Below are 18,818 nucleotides of genomic sequence, written 5' to 3'. Positions count from 1 at the left end.
TATGCTCAAGTGGGGCAGACCTGTAGAAGGGGCTGCTATCTCAGTATTTTTGGACTGGAGAAATCTCTGGCGTCTGCCAAGAACTGAAGAGGTGGTACTCAGAAGAGTTAGGAACACGGGGCGAAAACCATAGGAAAACTGGGGTCTCAAAGAAACTTAAAACTGTCCTCTCTCCGGGGGTGCAGTAAGGCTCATCTTTGCTAAACCTTTACCGTTATCCCCAACAAAGTGAAAACATGTTCATCTTAAACGTCTCTCACAAACTGCCCTTTTAATCATCAGGACTCAGATAACTCCGGACTTACCTGGGGAAAAATTTACTCTCCAGGGTCAGAAGCCAACCCATACTTGTTGGGGGCTGAGGAAATACCAATGATGGAGGAAGGGGGTGGGGGTGGGCGAGTAATGGAATGCCATTCAGAGTGCTCAGCCAGGCAGGGCAAACTCCCCAACCCTTTCCGCCTTTCCTAAATGCATCCCCCCATCTCGGGTTTAATTTCCTTTCTTCCTCCATCTATCTTCTCTATAGCATTTATCCCTCCTGCCTTTTGTATTTATTTATTTATTTGTTTTTCTCCATCCCCCCCTCCCCCCGGCAAGCCTAATCCACCAGGGCAAGGGTTTTGTCCTGTTTACTGCTGTATTCACTGTCTCAGATCACTGGCACTTAGTAGGTGCCCAGAAATTATTTGTTAAGCATCGAATTAAAGAACAAAACAATTAGTTGAATCTCTGCCATATGCTGGGCCCTGTCCTTGAGGAGGCTACAAGGATTGTGGGGAGACAGGCCTGAAAATAAATACACCATAGCTTGCCACCTGATTTTCTGGAGGTATATCCAAGACGCCGCAGGATTTCCGGGGCTCGAAAACGCCCAGAGTGTGCGGGACCTTGGGAAGAGGCCAGTGTTTGCCAGAAGTGCCAGGGAGCCAGACCGAGCGGCAGGAGATGCGGCTGGGGACAGCGGCTTGTCCTCTCAGTAACTTCTTTTCCTGACTTGCGGGACCTCGGCCCCAGAGGATCCTCTCGGTCGCGGGACCCCAGCCACATCCTAGCCCACCCATGGAGACGCCAGCCCCAGGTCTTCCAGATTGCTTTGCCTGCTACCTGAGATCTCCACCTGCAGGCTAAACCTCCGCCCCCGCTCGCGTGCACCGCCCCCGGCCTGCGGTCTGCGGCGCGCCGGACCCCGCCCCGCCCCCTCGGCTCGCGGGACCCCGGACCCCGCCCCGCCCCCATGCCCCTGCCGCTTCATCGCGGGGGGCGGGGCCGCGCGCAGCGGCGTCTCCAAGGCGGGGGGCGCGAGCAGGGGGAGGGGCAGCCCTGTTGTCGACCAATCAGCGCCGCGATCACATCCATGCAAATACGAGCACAATGGAGCGAGCCCATCACTCGCCCCTGCAAGCAAGCTTGAAATGGGCTTCTGCCCGAACGACAGACACACTGACCAATAACTCTGTGTTTGGGGGCTCCAAAGCCCAATGGCGAGGCAGGGAAGGCGGGCCCGAACTGGGTTAGGGTGTCCTTGCAGGGTGTCTGAGCTAAACTTCACCAAATAATAGCTGTTTGTATTTTGGCTGCTGCAGGAGCCATTTTAGGTAAGTTCTTCTCTTAACTTTTTATTTTCCTCCCTGGCTTCGGAGGGCTGGCCTTGTCCGTGGGTCTCCAGCCCCGCCCCGCCGGCCGGGCTGGGGTGCCCCTATGAATGGAGCCGGACTGAGGGGCTGCAGTGGCGCCGAGGCCCTGTCGGGCCGGGGTCCGAGCGGGGCTGGCGGGCGGGCCGGCGGCCTGGCGGAGGGCAGGCGGCGGCTGAGGCCTGAAGAGAAGGGCCGGCCTCCACGCTCCCACCCAGGCCGCGCTCGAGCCCGGCGGCCGTCCTTGGGAGTGCGCCGCTGCGGGCCGCGCGGAGGGGCGGGGGTCCGAACAGACCCCTGCCCCGGGCCTGGCGGGCGGAGGCGGGGCATGCCTAGACAACCACCCCCCCAACGCCCGGGACGTGCGGAGGAGGGACCCCTGGACCCGGCGGGGCTGGGACGGGGTGACCGCTATTCCCTTTTCCGCCCCCGCGGAGAAGTTGCTCTAATCGCGTCCTGCGTCTGTTTGCAGGGGTGGAGGAGGGTGGGCTGGTGCCAGGCTGCTGCTCCGGGAGGGGGCGGGGGCGCCGGCGCGTCCTCGGATCGCGCTCCCCCTCCGCCCCCTTCTTACGCACTAGCGCTTACTCGCCCCGAAAATTGGAACCCTAGAGGTGTCCAGCAACCCTACAGCCAAGTTTTATGCGTTATTAGATTGCATGTTTGAGCTTTAAAAAAAAAAAAAAAAGGAATCTGACCTCTTTAGGGTATTTATTTCCTTTGCTGTTTACAAGTAACAGAGTCTTTTGCTCCCAAATTTCCAGGGACATACCTGTCAGATGTGCGGAGGTTTGGCAGCTACTTGCTTTTTAAAAAGACGTTATTAGGAAATCCCCTCACTAGTGAGATAATTGAAACTTGAGTTTGTTTGCAGCTTCAGTTTTATTTGATCCAATTAAAAATACATAAGCAGGCACTTATATCTGTGTACATAAACTATTCCTAATTCTAGTTATGACTAATGTGACTGTGGTTTCAGTAGTGCGGGCTCTAATAAGACAGTATAATTCAATTTTGAGCTTGTAGGCTCATGCTCTCCAAATTAGGGTTTATGGACCATTAGTAATCTGGCCAAGGTTTCTAGTGAATCCTTGGCATCTCCCGGCATCTTTCTCTGGGGCTGTGTGTGCGCGTTATCCTTCCCTTCCCTCCCCGCAACCTTCTTCTTCTTGGTATAACAGACCCATGTGCAAAGAAAATGCACATTTTAAATATTTACATTTTTCAAGGGGTCTGGAATATTGCCTGAGATTTGATTATTGTTTCTTAAATGGTATATATGAGTTTGATCCTAAAACGCCCCCAATTTTCCACATCCATTATGGGGCTACGCTTGTTGCCTTTGGAGAAATCCTGAGAGCATAGAGGCCCTTCTGCGGGGCTCCCGAGGCTGACTGGGAGCTGCCAGCCTTCCTGGGGAAATGTACGCATTGACTGTACCTGGAACAGTACAACTTGATGGTAAACCAAATTGGAAAATTAGGTTGGCCACCTTAGGGAGATAGATTTTGTGAACTTGGTGGCTATCTCAGTAGAAAGAAGGTTTGAGATCCACGTATGTTAAAGATTAGGCACTAGTAGTCAAGTAACATGGTTTATGCCAACAGAGCAGGTGGTTTTGTGGAAGCCGTGCAATACTGTAACCAAAAGCCTGGGAAAATGTTCAGTGGTAAAATTATTCATTTTGGAGTTGTTTTTTTTTTTGTCCCGGGACAGATTTTCATAGATGGATTATGACCCCCTTTGTATTTAAGCTTTATTCTTAATGACTAGAGTGTTGAGAGCTAACCGAATCTGTGATGCTGTTCTGGGTTAGTCTGGCTGTGGGCAAAGTAAATCTAGATCAGTTGTGAAATTAGAGTTGTGTCTCAGTGTGGTATCAAGGTCTCCCTGGAGTCATGTCTTCTATACTGCAGTTATTTCTTTGCTTCACACATTTAGCTCTTCTTTAGAGCACTGCAAACTCTTACAATATGATCACTTTTACCACAATTTTTTAGTATTCGCTGTCTTAATAATTTTTATAATTTATTATTAGGATAATTAGAGATTTTCTGAACTCATAAGTGTATTACTTCAGGCAAACCACACAAGAAGTTGAAAGCTCAGTTAGAAGTGAAGTGGGAGGGCCACAAGTAACTACTGTATTTCTGGAAGATCCTTTGGCAGTTTATTTTCTGTTGATTCATTTTTCTTGTCACTATTTCAGATACCAAAGGGAATCTAAAGAAAAGTAGTCTCTCTTTAGAAACCAAATCTTATTTGAGATATTGCAGAAAATGTATCAGAAACAACAAGCCCTTGGGCTACTGTGTCTTGGATATCTCTTTTTTGATTTATAGACGTTTTCAAATAAGAAGTGCAGCCTTGCCTCAAGTAGTTTGTGGCTATGTCTTCCTGTGTTAAACCATGAGGAAAAAGGGTTCCATAGTCTCAGGCTTATCAGTGTAGTGTCTGTTTATCAACTTTCATGGAAAGACTATATATTGGCATGACCAAATAAGTTCAGGCATGGATCACTCATGTTGTAAACTCCTTTGAACAGGTTTAAGGATTCAAGGACTCTCTCCCTGCAAAAATATCTTAGCTATAGGATAATGACAATATCTAAATCAACAGAGGAGACCGTGCTTTCATTCCCTCCTTTTCCCGTGTCCCAGTATAGCAAGGTTTGAAGTAATTTTATTTTTAATCAATATTTAGTTATAATCTTCATACATCTATCCCTTATAGAAAGCTTTAGGTTAACATAGGTGGAAGGAAATCTGCACCAATTTCCTTGGTACGGAGGCATTCTCCTGTGCCAGGTTGTTATATTGAAAAGTTTTTGAAATATGTAAATTAATACCTAGGGCTTAGATATATCTTTTACCTATAGAACATTTTTGTTTGTAATGGAAGATGACATTCTTAGGAGGGGAATAAAAAGAAGAACACCAATTGAATACCTGGTATGTGTCAAGCACTCAGCCAGGTGTTGGGGCTACAGAGATGAAAATATATCCCTGTTTTCATTGCCACTTAGTGTGACTGGACTCAGAGAAATGAAGTAACTTACGCGGGCTATAAGGCTAGTAAATGGTAGAGCTGTATTTGATCGCAGAACCATCTAAATCCAAAGCTCATATTCTTCTTTCTATACAGCTCTAAGGATTTCTTAAAAAGCTGGGGTGTGCTGCCACGTTTTGGTGGTATGGTACTAGGTTAACAAACTTTCCTAAGTTCTTCCACACATACATCCATCTTCACTTCACCATTTTAAGAATTTGTCATTAAAAGGCTGGATTGGAATACATTGAGGGCAGCCTTTCGCCCCTTTTGTCTCTGGTGTAGGCGTGGTCTTCCTAGGACACTGAGGAGTTCAGGTGTAGCCTGGTACCGTGATAACCATGAAGTGCAGAGGGAGAACACAGCTGCTTTTTCCTTGCTAAAATGTTCTTTTTTTAGTTCATGTTGTAGAGGTGTTATCCTCATGCGAAATTCTTTTCCTTCCATTGAAGTCCTGAAGGTGGTAAAATGGAGTTAAAGATGTCCATCCTTGTTTTCATTGCCTAACTAAATCATTTGCATAAAATCCAGGGGCAGGGGGAATGTTTAGTTTTGCCTTAGTACCTATTTTCATAATCTAAAATAGTGATTCTTTACATCTTCCAACATTAATTTATTCTTTATGTCATTGCCATCACTGTTCTATTCTGTGGCTTTTAGAATCTGCGTTTGGTGTACTTGACATAATTTAAATAGTTCCTATCTTGAGAAATTAGGTTTTTTAAATTGATAAACCTTTTTTCCTTTATAGTCATAATAAAAAACTTAAAACTTTTAGCAAGGAAGAAACTGATTTTCAACAGACTTCCATAGTGCTTTTATCTGCTAGCTACTTCAAATACTAAGACAGTATTTGAAAGTTTCAGGAAAACTGGGAAGTAGAATTTCAGGGACGTGGGTTCAAACATAGACAGTGATGGGTACATATTTGAATTTTCTAAATAGGTAAAGGGAGTTTTCTAACCCCTTTTAAAGTTTTTCTTGTGAGTGTTCACTGATCTAATTTTATGGATCAAATATATTATGTTGTAAGTAGTTATTTTAAATGTTTTAGGTTTTCTTGTACATTATTTGATGAAAGTATTTTACTTTTGGAATTATGTTTTTTAATTTTAGGATTGTCTTTATGTAAAATGGCATCATTGGGGTTAAAAGAGGGTTTAACTACTGTGGTAACATTGACCTTTATGTAGTTCCTACCTATTTAGGTTGGAGCTTCTTATTCTAGGATTCAGGGACCCCCTAAGGGTTTTCTGCCTGGTCTGTGATCTCCCCAAAATAGTATGCAAAATTTTGTTTGTGTGTGTATTTTTATGGGAGGAAGATCCATTGTTTTTTTATGATTTCTCTTCCCGCACATACCGCCTCCCCCCCCCCCCCAGAAGGATCAAGGATCATTAATTCAGTTTATTCCAAAACAATTGTTTTTCATTAGCAAAATCTTTTGACTGAAGGCTGACTTCTTTTTGCCCTTTAGCAGGTCTTGCAGTCTCAGCCCTGATCATTTGGCCTGGGCACGGGGAAGTACTTCTCCTGCACCCCTGTGGGCAGCATCTGGTCATTCAGTAGGGTCACTCCCAGTTCTTCCCTGACTTCTTACACAAGAGACTTCCCTGCCACACTGCCCATGCAGCCTGAAAGTAGAAAAGGGGTTGGAGTGGGAGACTTGGAGCAATTGCAAGGCAATCTTGGAGGGTCCTGGGTCTCTCCATCTCGGCCATCTGCCTCTCCTGATGGGACCGGAGTGGGGTATCTGTGGCAAAAGCTTAGACATGTTCCTTCTTTGAATACTCCGTCTTATTCATTCTGTTTTTGCTTCATTCATTATGTTAGGAGGAAAGGATTTTCCTTCTTATATTGTAAAAGGAACAATTAAAAACACTCCCTAGCCTTTTAAATTCCCAAGACTTTGTTTGAATGCCTTGCAACTGTTGTATTACTGTTAGTTTTGAGTGATTTTTTTCTTAAAATAATGCCTAGGTGAGCATGTACGTTTATTTTGCAGAGAACAAGCATATATATCAAGTTCTGTTGAAACAGATGTTACTACAGGAAAAAGGTTCACAAAGCAAGAGCCTCATTTTAAGATTTACTTAAGTCAAGCAAATTGGTAAAACAAAATTCTAGAGCAACAAGAAAATTGTTAAGAGGAAGATTCTTGGAGGAAGTTGAACTTCAGTTTTTCTGGAGATTTTCTCATAGCATTCGATTTTTGGGCCAGACCAGAAGTGGAATAAAAGAAAAATCATACTTTGATGATTTGGTTGATCTGTAGATAGGAGTAAACATCCAAGCTGTAGGCAGTTTGGTGAAGGGCATTGATTCTAAGGGGATTCTGATTAGCTTCTTCCCTAAGGAAAGATGCCTAAAGAAATGTATGTACCTGGATTGTTCAAGGAAAAACATCAGTATTCTAAGAAACCCTATGAAGGATTTTGTCTGGTAAACTGGATTCAGGTCATAGATTTTATTTACTGGAAAAAATTTTACATAACACAGAGACTATTAATGTTCATTGTGTATTTTGGCTTAATAGTTCTTGCAATGTTAGTAGTCTAAATTCAACAATGTATTAGCATGAAAAAGTTAAGCCTTCATCTTTGTTGGCCAGGTGACAGAATCGAATCATATTATAAATGATGACCCAGATCACTTTAAGCAAACATGGTATGGTCTCACTTTAAGGGACTGAAGGGTACTGTGCTTAATGCAATTAAGATTTTTGCCTTGAGTTGTAAAAATATGTGGAGGAAACTATAGAGGATGTGAATGAGATCATTAACTACCAGCTCTAAAAAGATGATTGTAAAAGTGTAAAATAAGATTTCTAAACAAGAGCTTCTCGAGAAGTGTACAGATCTGTGCAGGTCTGTGGACTATTTGGTACCCATCTGTGAAGAGGTAAGTACAGAACTTGAAAGGAAGCATTTAATTGCTTTCATAGCAATTTCTCTGAAAAATGTTATGTCTGTTGAATTAATAATAAAAATGTGAGTTTATGTTTAGTTCGTTTTTTTATTTTATTTTTATGGTAATTCATTTTTGTGGTATTTTATAAAACCATTGGTCCACAATGGATTGAAAAAATGAAAACAAAAACGGGTCCTTTACCATGAAGAGCACTTCTCAAAGTGATGGACAGCTTCAGCTTTATCTGGAAGCCTATTAGAAATATGCATCTTTGGTCCCCATCCCAGACCGACTGATTAAATTATTTAGGGTTGGGGGCTGAGGAATCTGTGTTTTAAAGAGCTATCCTGATGATTTTTGTGCACAATAGTACTTTCTATTTGTGTCCAGTAGAACTTTCTGCCATGGTGGAAATGTCCTGTAACTGCATGGGAGCCACTAGCCACATACGGTGTTGAGTCCTGGAAATGAGGCTCATGTGACTGAGGAACAGAATTTTAGATCTTATTTAATATTAATTAATTTAAATTTAAATAGCCACATGTGGCTAGTGACACCAGTATTGACCAACACAGCTCTAGATCCTTTAACCACTCCTCCCTTTTTCGGATCAAAAAGTTAATTTTTTCTTTTTCAGTAAGAAAATAAAATAAAATATGGGAAAAGAATATGCTTATAGCCAGACATGAGACTAAGCAAATCATATAATAAAATTTGACACTATTTACCTGTTTATTTTTATCTAAGATGTTGATTTGGTTTTCAGAAAATAGTAAGATCAGAAAGTAAATTTAGATCTTTTTCTTGTAAGGCCTTACAAATAGCAAGGAAGCTGTTTCATTGCGGCCTTATGACCCTTCATTGCTCTGACTGATATACGTGATGTCTTTCACCATGAGTTCTGAAGCTTTTTTCTTTCATATAAAGATTTAAGATGGCTTTTAAGTGCAAAACTGAGGTTCTCTAGTCCTCAATAGAAAATGCTGGTTATCTGGATTCTCGTTACTTTAGACGTTAATGGAGACTTTTACTATGTAAAGTAGTTCAGGTTTATCTACTAGCCAACCTGGAAGATGGTTATTCAGTTTATAAAGGGATTGTTGTTTTGTATAATATTTGTCAAGCCTCCTTTGAAAGACTGAACCTTACCTTCTGTCCCCTTTCCAATGTATTTTAAAATTGATTTGTTAAAAGAAGGGATTTCTTTTGCTCATTTAGGGTTATATATACTTCGCATATACACACACCTTCAAATTTTAAACTCCTAAAAATCAAGGATAGCATTGATTCTAGTATATTGATCCACTGCAGAATTGGAAATTATTTTGTGTTTGACTAGTGGAAAAAAGTTTGGCTGTAGAAATAAATGAAGATCCACATATAGAATCATAGCTTTTTAAAATGCTGCCCAGTTATACTAAAATTAATCTTTGTAATCACACTGCAGTTTGAGTAAATGTATTTGCCAAGTTTTAGGCTTTCAGGCTGAAGATTGTTGGTGATTTAGGCAATGGCTCTCAAAGCATGAGAGACAGTAAGTGGTGTCCCATGTGGTTGTAGACTCATAGAATGTTAAGGTTGAAAGGCTCCTTAAAGATCATGGGTAGGGTACATGAATAGTAAAATTTATACTGCAGCAGTATCTGTTGTTTTACTTATGGCATGAATTAATATTGTATCATCTCCCATTGGTGTTTCATTACAAATCAGTGTTGTTTTCCCATTAATTCTGTTGTGGGGATGGTCTTATACAGAGTGAGCTAAGATGTGATGGTAGGTTGTCTGGGCAGGGACTTCTGTATAGCTGAAACTTATGGAAATATTATTGATATAGAGGAACTTAGCATTTTGTAACGTGCTGCTTTGGGCTTTTTTGTCTGACTTTCTTCAAAGAGTTTCAAGTAATAGATCTCTAGGCATGTATTTGGATTACTGCTATGGAGTCTTAAGAAATTCGAGGGCCCAGTTTATTGGAATTGAGGTCTGATAGTTAACAGATCCCAAGCTTAAAAGGTTAAAAGGTTTGGAGGCAAACAACAACAAAAACCAATTATCCAAACCCCCCCCCCCCCCAAAAAAAAAGGGTTTGGAGATTTCTTGCCTCAAGTTTGTTCCCATCACTGCTACTGGCTCCCTGAGCTGTGACTGGAATGCTGTGTGAGATGTTACTAAAAGACTGTGATTTCATAAGCCATACACAAATACTCTGTCCCCTCTTGTCCACTCTTCTTGTTTTCTGTAACTGTAGCATTTCATGCCAGCAGGGCTCTCCCTGGGTATTCCTGTTGTATGTTCACTCAGGAACTAAGCTTTGTTGCTGCTGTTACAGAGGTGGTTGTGGCAGTTCTTTCTAGTTTAAAACTTAAGTGCCATCATGTTTTACTCAGTTTAACATAACTAGATTCTCCTAAACCAAAGCTTCCTTTTGGCTTCTCAGCATCACAGAAGAGTAGAGTTGGAAGGGATTTCATAGACCTTCTAATCCAATTTCCTCATCTGTGTATGATGGGATTGGGACCTAGTCATGTAAGTATTTTGTGAGGTCACAGAGCTGGTCTATGGCCAAAGCCAGAATTGGAACTCAATTCTGGTTTTACTGTATAGGCTTCTTTCCCTGACTAATCAAGACTGTTAGGAGAATTTCTCTTAAGAATTTATGGTAGAAAATACAAGGGAAGAAGTATTCTGAAATTAGGAATGAACCTGTAAAAGGCTGCATATTTTTTTAATCTTCTCTAAAATAAAAAAAGTAAAGATACTATGAATGAAACTTTACATGTCTTAAATGAGCATGGGTGATACTATTTTGGTAGCTCTTGTTTACCGTGTTTTGCTTACTAGAAACTTTTTGGCATATCCCTCCCATATAGCATGGTGAAATGCTTGTGGTACTATTTTGGTAGGTCTTGTTTACTATTTTTTGCTTACTAGAAACTTTTTGGGATGTTCCTCCCCTATATCATGGTGAAATGCTTGGAAATTCATGTTTGCTTTATTGCACTTTACTCAATAATCATGGTAATAATAATAATAGCAGCTCTCATTCATTGAGTGCTTAGCTTACTGTGTGCTAGTTATGGTGCTGAGCTCTTCCATGGTGTGATGGTCATTAGGGCTGTTCACCAACATTCTGGTTCTTTTTCTTCTGGGCACTTTGTATGATTGCACTTCTTCATCACCTTCAAGTTGGGCAAGTCTGTGTGACTTGCTTTCAATTTTAAAATCTGAGAGGAAGTGATGGGTGTCATTTCTAGGAAGATACCTGTATGTGTCTGTATGTGTCTGTACATGATTTGCCTTTCTCTCTTCCCTCTGACCCAACTGGTGAAATTCCAGATGGGGGATTTCTGAAAGAAGATGATGGGAGCAGAGCCCCAGCCAATCTGCAGTAGTAATACACTATAAGAAAGAAGTAAACCTTGTTTTTAAACCATTGAGATGTTGGGTTTTCTTTTCTTTTTCTTTCCTTCTTTCTTTCTTTCTTTCTTTTTTTTTTTTTGGTTACTGCAGCATATTGAATTAGCCTATTCTGATGAATACAAATAGATTATTTCCATTGATCCTCATGGATTAGTGCTAATATTAGCCCATTTTGCGATTGAGAAAACAGACAAAGAGGAATTAAGTTACTTGTCATCACTCATAGAACTAATAACCCAGGCAGTTTGATTTTAGAGCCCTGCAATGTTTAGCACTGAAGTTTGCAGCCTTTCTCTTTGCCGTACATCTCAGTACCCATGGTTGTATATGAATGTGGGCTCTGCCCATGATAACTTTATGCCAAAGCAATGTTTACTTCTCTGTTTTGTCCCTTCTCACAGATGCTCCTGAAGTTCAGTTCTGGGTCCAGGTGACCATCTCTTACCATCATTTAACCTTCCCAACATTGTACTGTGGAAACCTCTATTCCTTTTCTGTCATCTGTTAATCTGCTTTTACTGCCTTCTATAATTTCATCTTTCACAGTGTGATGAGGATAGTTCCTTGCCTTAATTAAACATCCTCTTAACATAATATTTTTGAAGTAAGTTTCCCAGAAGGCCATAATTATAGACCAGCCATTAGCTTTATGAATAGTCCAGCTACCCAGTAATATTAAAGGCATTATGGCTTAGTGGTAAAGTGCATGGATTCTGCTGCGTGTGACCCTCTCTCAAACAGTTTCTTCATCTGTAAAATGGGGATGATAATTGATAATAGTATCTACCCATATGGCTAAGTGTGTTATGTGGGTTAAATGAGTTAAATTATGTAAAGTCCTTGGAACAATGCCTGGCACTTAGTAAGCATTATATAAGAGTTAGATCCAGTATAATCATTTTAAAGAATCAGGTATTACAGGGCCAAGACAAAGGGAGATAAGTCATTATCAAGCTTTCTAATGTTAATAGTAAGATATTAAAGGTTTAATGTCACCTTTTATTTAGTTTTTCCTTTTATTCAACAGGGTTATTGAGCAACTCTACAAGGCACTAATCTGTGGAGGAAAAATGACCCTAAAACTTGCTCTCAAAGAATTTACAATGCAAAGGGGAGATAAGATTCGCATAAATGCCTGTACATAGACAGTTGCACTATTACAAGGTAGCCTGTGAGAAGTGTCTTAGACAGGAAAGCTAAAGGGCTTTGGAAGTTCAGAAAAAGGAGAAGGTGGGGGAATCAGAGAAGACGTGGCATGGCATTTATTGGGGTTGAAAGGTAGGATTTGGAAATGTGGAGATGTGGGGAAGAAATCTCTAGGAGGGAGGAAGTGTTAGATCAGATGCCCAAAATATATATGTTCATTCTTCCATTCAGTTTTTTGAACTTATTGAACACCTACTATATGTTAGGCACGGATATGAGCCCTGGGGATGCAGCAGTAGACAAAATGAAGTTCCTACTCTCCTGGAGCTTAAGTTCTAGTGAGTATTTGAATATGCAGATCCATAAGGTGGTAAGTGATGATGAGGGATAAGAAGAAAAATAAAACAGGGTAACAAGATAGACTAAATTTATTTAGCCAAGAAAAGCACAATATATTTCTAAATATGGGAATAGGGTTTCTCTTGAAGAAACCTAAGGCAGAGCTGAATAGCATTTACCAACAAAATTGTGGCCCCCATGGGTGCAAGGTTTGTTCCTTGGGCTTTGAATTCCTAGTAGAGATTTGTATATAGTAGGTTCTCAATAAATATTTGCCTTGATTAAAGTCATTTCTTCTTTATTCAAGTACTCATGCATTTGGGGCATTATAATTTCATTTCCTTCTTTGCTTTTTATTATTAAATAGACTTCTTTGGGGATGAAACTCTTTTGGTCGATTCTGATGCCTTATAGTTCTGAATAATGATATAGGAAGTTAAATTCAATAATTAAAATAATATGTCTGCATATGGACTTGATTGGTCCATACTGCCTCTCTCTAATAGCATAAATTAGTCAGTTGGCCTTTAACTTTTGACATTTTGTGTAAAACTTATTAGTGCTAATTTATCCTTTAAAAATGCCAGATAAAGAATCCAGCAACATGAGGAAGACAAACCTTCAAAAATAACATCTAAGTTTTATTAATTTATGTAACTCAGGAATTTAGCATCTTGGTATAGAGACTGATTTGGTTTATACAGCACTTAAAATAATATCTCTTTGCTAAATAAATTTATTTCTCAGTGGGGGTAGTATTAAAAAAATTTAGGAAGCAATTTCGAGTCAGCTCCTCATTTTCCATTCTAATGGAAGGGAGGTGGTAAATATAGAAATTAAAAAGATTTTTTTTTTTATTTGAAAATGTTTGTACTTCCTCCCCTCAAGTTTGTATCTTGACAAACTTCAAGTTACAGAAAATTATGAGAATAGTACCTCTAATACTCATATCCCCTTTACCAGATTCACCAGTTATTAACATTTTGCCAAATTTTGCTTTATATCTTTCTCTCTCTTTTTTTTTTTTTTGGCTGCACCATTGGAGAGTTACTTTGCATATTTATCCTAAGAATAAGGGCATTCTCCTCTAGAACTACAATTTAGCTGTTTAGCTATATCACTCAGGCAATTTGACAAAAAATATTCAGATTTTTCCCAGTTGTCCCGATAATGTTCTTTTAAAATATTATTATTTTGTTAGAGGAATCATAGGTTTACAGAAAAATTATGCATAAAATACAGAGTTTCCATATACTGCCCTTTTATTAACACTTTGCATTAGTTTGGTACATTTGTTACAATTCATGAAAAAGCATTTTTATAATGTTTAGAGCTTTTTTTTCCCTGATCCAAGATCCAGTCAAGGATCATGCATTGTATTAAATTGTCATGTGTACTTACATTTCAGTATAGATTAGTTTGATCTGGTAGTCACAAAATTTCAAAATGGGAAATGAAAACACTCTGTGAAGGACAATGTGGCAAAACTTCCCCATCTTCTCTGCATACCTCCTAACGTGTTCCCCACCACAGGCCGGGAATTGAGCTTCTGAGATTGATGGGAACTTGGCACCCAGTGCAGACCTGTTCACAGCTTCCTGAGAGAGGCTTTCTCCAAAAGGAATTCTTTTCCATCTTTTCTAGGGTTAAAGTCACCCTGGTGCTTAATTAAGAAAATGAGATTGTGTTAATTGAGACTCTGGAAAAAGGATTTTCATAGTTGACTGTAAGATATCTGAAGCACTAAGAGTTGGATGAGGAAGGGGCTTCTGTTCTAGGGGGCCCATTGATTATTGTAACCTTGTCTTTATATAGTTTATGGGGGTTCTAATGTATTATTATTTTTAACTATTAAGTACATTCCTTTAAGTATTTCTCAGGATCACCTTCTTCTGCCCTTCTTACTTTACATACCATTGCTGGGCAGACTTATTCTTTCCTGTAGTTTCAACTCTTGATGACTCTGAAATCTGTTTTTCCATCCCACTCTCTTCTGTGCTCCAAACCTTTATTTTCAACCACATATCCACCTGCTGCACTTTTGTTTAAAAAACTGAACTCTTCCTGTAAACCTGAGCACTGTTTGGATTTTTGGGCATGGGGTGAGAGTGGGGTAGTATTTGTCCAGGGGACTAGAAACCTTAGGATTATATCCTTTCCCAGCCTTCTCCCCTTCCTGTACCACCCTCCCCACTGCACACCAAGAGAAATAGGTGAACCAAAGGCAAGGCCTTGCTAAGGAATGCCATTTCCAGCTGGATATGGAGTCTTGAAGTTAAGAGTCAAGCAAAGAATTCTTTTCAACCTATTGTTTCTCAGCCTTTTTGTTTTCATTATCCCTCCCCTAAGGAGGATTTAAAAAAAAAAATGCAATTGTATTGAAATATATTCACACAGCATAGAAACCATCTGAAGTATACAATCACTAGTCTAAGGAGCTTTTTTTTTCTTTTTCTTTTAGATCATGGTAGCTTTTTTTTAAATTCAGTTTTATTGAGATATATTCACATACCATACAGTCATCTATACACACATACCATATAATCAGCCGTTCACAGTACTACCATATAGTTGTACATTCATCACTCCAGTCTATTTTTGAACATTTTCCTGATACCAGAAAGAATCAGAATAAGAATAAAAAATAAAAATGAAAAAGAACACTCAAATCATTCCTCCCATCCCACCCTATTCTTCATTTAGTTTTTGTCCCCATTTATCTACTCATCCATCCATACACTGGATAAAGGGAGTGCAATCCACAAGGTTTTCACAATCACACTGTCACCCCTTGTAATCTGCATTGTTGTACAATCGTCTTCACGAGTCAAGGCTACTGGATTGGAGTTTGGTAGTTTCAGGTATTTACTTGTATCTATTCCAATGCATTAAAACCTAAAAAATGTTATCTAAATAGTGCATAAGAATGTTTACCCGAGTGACCTCTTGACTCCATTTGAAATCTCTCAGCCACTGAAGCTTTAATTTGTTTCATTTGGCATCCCCCTTTTGGTAAAGAAGATGTTCTCCATCCCATGGTGCTGGGTCCACATTCATCCCCAGGAGTCATATCCTGCGTTGCCTGGGAGATTTACACCCCTGGGAGTCAGGTCCCACATAGAGGGGAGGGCAGTGAGATCACCTGCCAAGGTGGTTTAGTTAGAGAGAGAGGGCCACATTTTAGCAACAAAGAGGCACTCAAAGGGAGACTCTTGGGCACAATTATAAGCATGTTTAGCCTGTTAAGAAGCCTTTTTTTTTTAGACATTTTTTTAGACATTATTGTCCTCCCCATGAAATTTTAATACTACAGATGTACTGTGTATCTATTTATGTACTGTATGTACATCTGTGCTTTAGACATAAAAATGTAAGAAGTTTTGATCCCCCCCCAAACCAATTTTGGCCTCTTGGGGAGATATTGTCCCATTGATAATAGAGTGCTTCACCTAAGCTGGAGGCAGCCAGAGGCCTAGAAACAAAGCACGCCTAAGAGTCTACTGTTTCTCCTACCCACAAAGAGTTTACCTTAGACTTGCATCTGACTACCAAAACTACAGATACGTAATCTTGTTGTGACCATAACTCAATAATAAGGACACTGTATTGTGCCCAGTATATACATACTTGTATATGCATGTATAGCTAATTCAAGTTTATTTAAAAATAGTTTTATTGAGTACATACCATAAAATTCACTGGTATTTATTCTAAGTTTTTTTATTTAAGAAGAAAAGCTGGTTGTGACTCACTGACTGATTTTAAGACCTCATCAAAGCATGACAGCCAGTGGGAAGATAGAACCATGCCCCCTTGTGGAGACATAGCTGGTCCAGAGACCACCCATCATCCCTCAGAGGGGGGAGAAGAGAGAGGCGGGGCGGGGTCCTAACCTTGAACCACTGTGCTCATTGCAGTCATTAGGCTTTTTAAATAAATGCCCTTGAACCTGGGCACACTGAGGCAGTTTATTTCATGGTGTGGGATAGAGGCTGGGGAGCTCATGGAGGGGGAGGGGCTGCAGTGAGCTTTTTTAAACCAAAGGTAAAATTGCGCCTGTGAGGGCTTGCCTCATAAGCAGGTGAGTTGGGCAGTTTTCTTCATTCTGTGATTTGTGGTGTCTGTTACTGCTCCCCATCCCCCCAAAAAAAGAAGGGACAGAGAGAGGAAAGATCAATCTAGCATTAGATAGTAGAGCCTGAAATTCTTGAAATTTTCATTATTTAATTGGTTTATCCATAAGAATACTTGCGCAAGTGACTATAGGAATCTGTGTATTTGATTAATTTACTGTGAAAATGGGGAACTACTAAGCTTTTATTAGGAAAATGGAAGAGGAGAGAGTCCAAAGAATGAAATGTAGCTTCACTTTGTTGGGGTGTGTTTATGGTCAGAGGGAAGTCCCGCATAGCCAGGGGGAATCCCATGTGCAAGCAAGGAAACCAGTGTGTGGAAAGGCCCAGAGAACAGATTTTGCCCCCATTTAGTTTTGGTCCCAATGCCACATACGGTAGGAACATGATAAGACCAAAGAGAACTGAGGCATCCCTATCCCATCCCAGAGCAGGTGGAGAATTCTAGTTATGGTGAATAAAGATATTTAGAGCATTTATTGGGTGCTTGCTATATGCTAGATACTGTGCTAAGCATTTCATATTTATTGTCCCATTTAACCCTTTAAACTGTGTGCACTGTAGATACCTCATATTACTGATAAGGTAACTAAGGCACAGGGAGGTAAAGTAACTTGTTCACGGTCACATGATTACTTGTCCCTATGTGTAATATAAATGCAGAGCTTTGGAGACTCTGCCTTGAAGTGACTGAACTCACTACTTCTGGGACCATGGCTGCTGCACCATCTCTTTCTTCAGGAGCTTAGCTTCCCTCACAGATCCATGATCTTCATTTAGTCTCCAGGTTGCTACCCTGAAATTCCTTCTTAAAGGCTGCTGACCACAATACTAAAAATAACATTGTCCTAGAGAATATTAATAGTTTTTTCACTCCCTTCTTGAGTACGTACTGTGCCTTATCTGGGAATTACCACTTATTTTAGGAGTCTAGAGTTGTGCATTTAAATGGTAGGCACATTTAACATGTCCAGTGGTAGTCATGTTTCAAGTCAGTTCAGCAGAACTTTTGCAGCTTCGTAAGTGCCTGCCATGCAGTAGATGCCAGGGTGACAAATGTGATCATAGTAGGGGAAATAGACATAACCAATATTTAAATTACAGTCAAAAAAGTAAGTGGAGCAGTGAAAGGAACGCAGAGGTGGGTGGGGAGGATAGAAAGAGCTTTCAAGAAGAATCGACATCTAGATTGGGTTTTGAATGATGAATAGGAATTTGCCAGGTAAACAATTGCAGAAGAATTAAATGAAAATTGCTAGAGATAGATAGAGGCTTCCTTCTGATATTATTGCCACTGTGTCTAGATTCTTAATGTAGTAGAAAGAGCTTCCAGTTGTAATATTCTATTTTTTTTCCTAGTGTCTTGAAATGCCATTGGGATCCTATGTCTTAGCAGTAGGGCTGGACACCTAAGGATTATGCTTCTGGCTAATTGTAAGTGGAGAAAATGCTACCTGTGGTTATCTATGGATGGTGGTGTTCCCTGTGGCCTAGCTACTGTAACCTAAGACTTTGATTGAAATTGCTAGATTAGAATTTTCTTCTCTTACATGTAAATAGTTTATTGATCATTTTTATTCAGAAGATATTTAAGCATTCAGTCACAAAATGTATATTGAGCACTGACATTTTCTGGGTGAGGAGTGAGTGGGGGAGCACACTTGGAACTTGGGTTTTACCCAAGTAGGTAGGTAATGGGAAATGAGGAACCTTTTTATTATTTTTTAGTTGAAGTAAGAGATAACATTCAAAGTGTACTAGTCTCAAGTATACTTCTTGATGGATTTTTGCATGTATATATACCTTTGTAACCACCACCCTCAGGTCAAGACAGAGAACATTTCCAGCACTTCGTAAAGTTCTCTTGTGCCCCTTCCCTGATAATACTTGCCCACCACTCTCATCCCCTTACCAGTATTCTTATTATATCACCAAAGATTAGGTTTGTCTCTTCTTGAACTTCATTTAAAAGGAATCATATAGAATGTCTGGTTTCTTTGGTTCAGCATTATGTCTGAGATTCATCCAAATTATTGTGGTGCACTGATTATTTACTGGTCACAGTGCTTGGAAGAAATCTTGAATAGTAACATGATTCATGCCACTGAGGGTTGGGTATGAATTTATTGGTGGGCAGTCATTTATTCAGTACACATTTACAAATATGGTTCAGCAACATTGAGGAATTGAT

At 40.2% G+C, this 18,818-nt stretch overlaps 1 protein-coding gene across 3 annotated transcripts in view; it reads left to right on the top strand.

The window, feature by feature from the left end:
* The first annotated feature begins 1,540 nt into the window (after positions 1–1,540).
* CHD6 (chromodomain helicase DNA binding protein 6) overlaps positions 1,541–18,818 on the top strand; it is a 293,252-nt gene continuing 275,974 nt past the window's right edge. For 2 of the 3 annotated variants that reach the window (XR_005213217.1, XM_037812432.1), the window contains exon 1: positions 1,541–1,598. The gene's annotated coding sequence lies outside the window, so the exon portion shown is untranslated. Of the gene's footprint in view, positions 1,599–18,043; positions 18,062–18,818 lie in introns of those variants that run through there. The other variant, XM_037812433.1, reaches the window with a different exon arrangement.

The sequence above is a fragment of the Choloepus didactylus genome, chromosome 19 (assembly GCF_015220235.1).
Source record: "Choloepus didactylus isolate mChoDid1 chromosome 19, mChoDid1.pri, whole genome shotgun sequence".
Classification (NCBI taxonomy): domain Eukaryota; kingdom Metazoa; phylum Chordata; class Mammalia; order Pilosa; family Megalonychidae; genus Choloepus; species Choloepus didactylus.
This window is presented reverse-complemented; position numbering and strand designations above follow the sequence as displayed.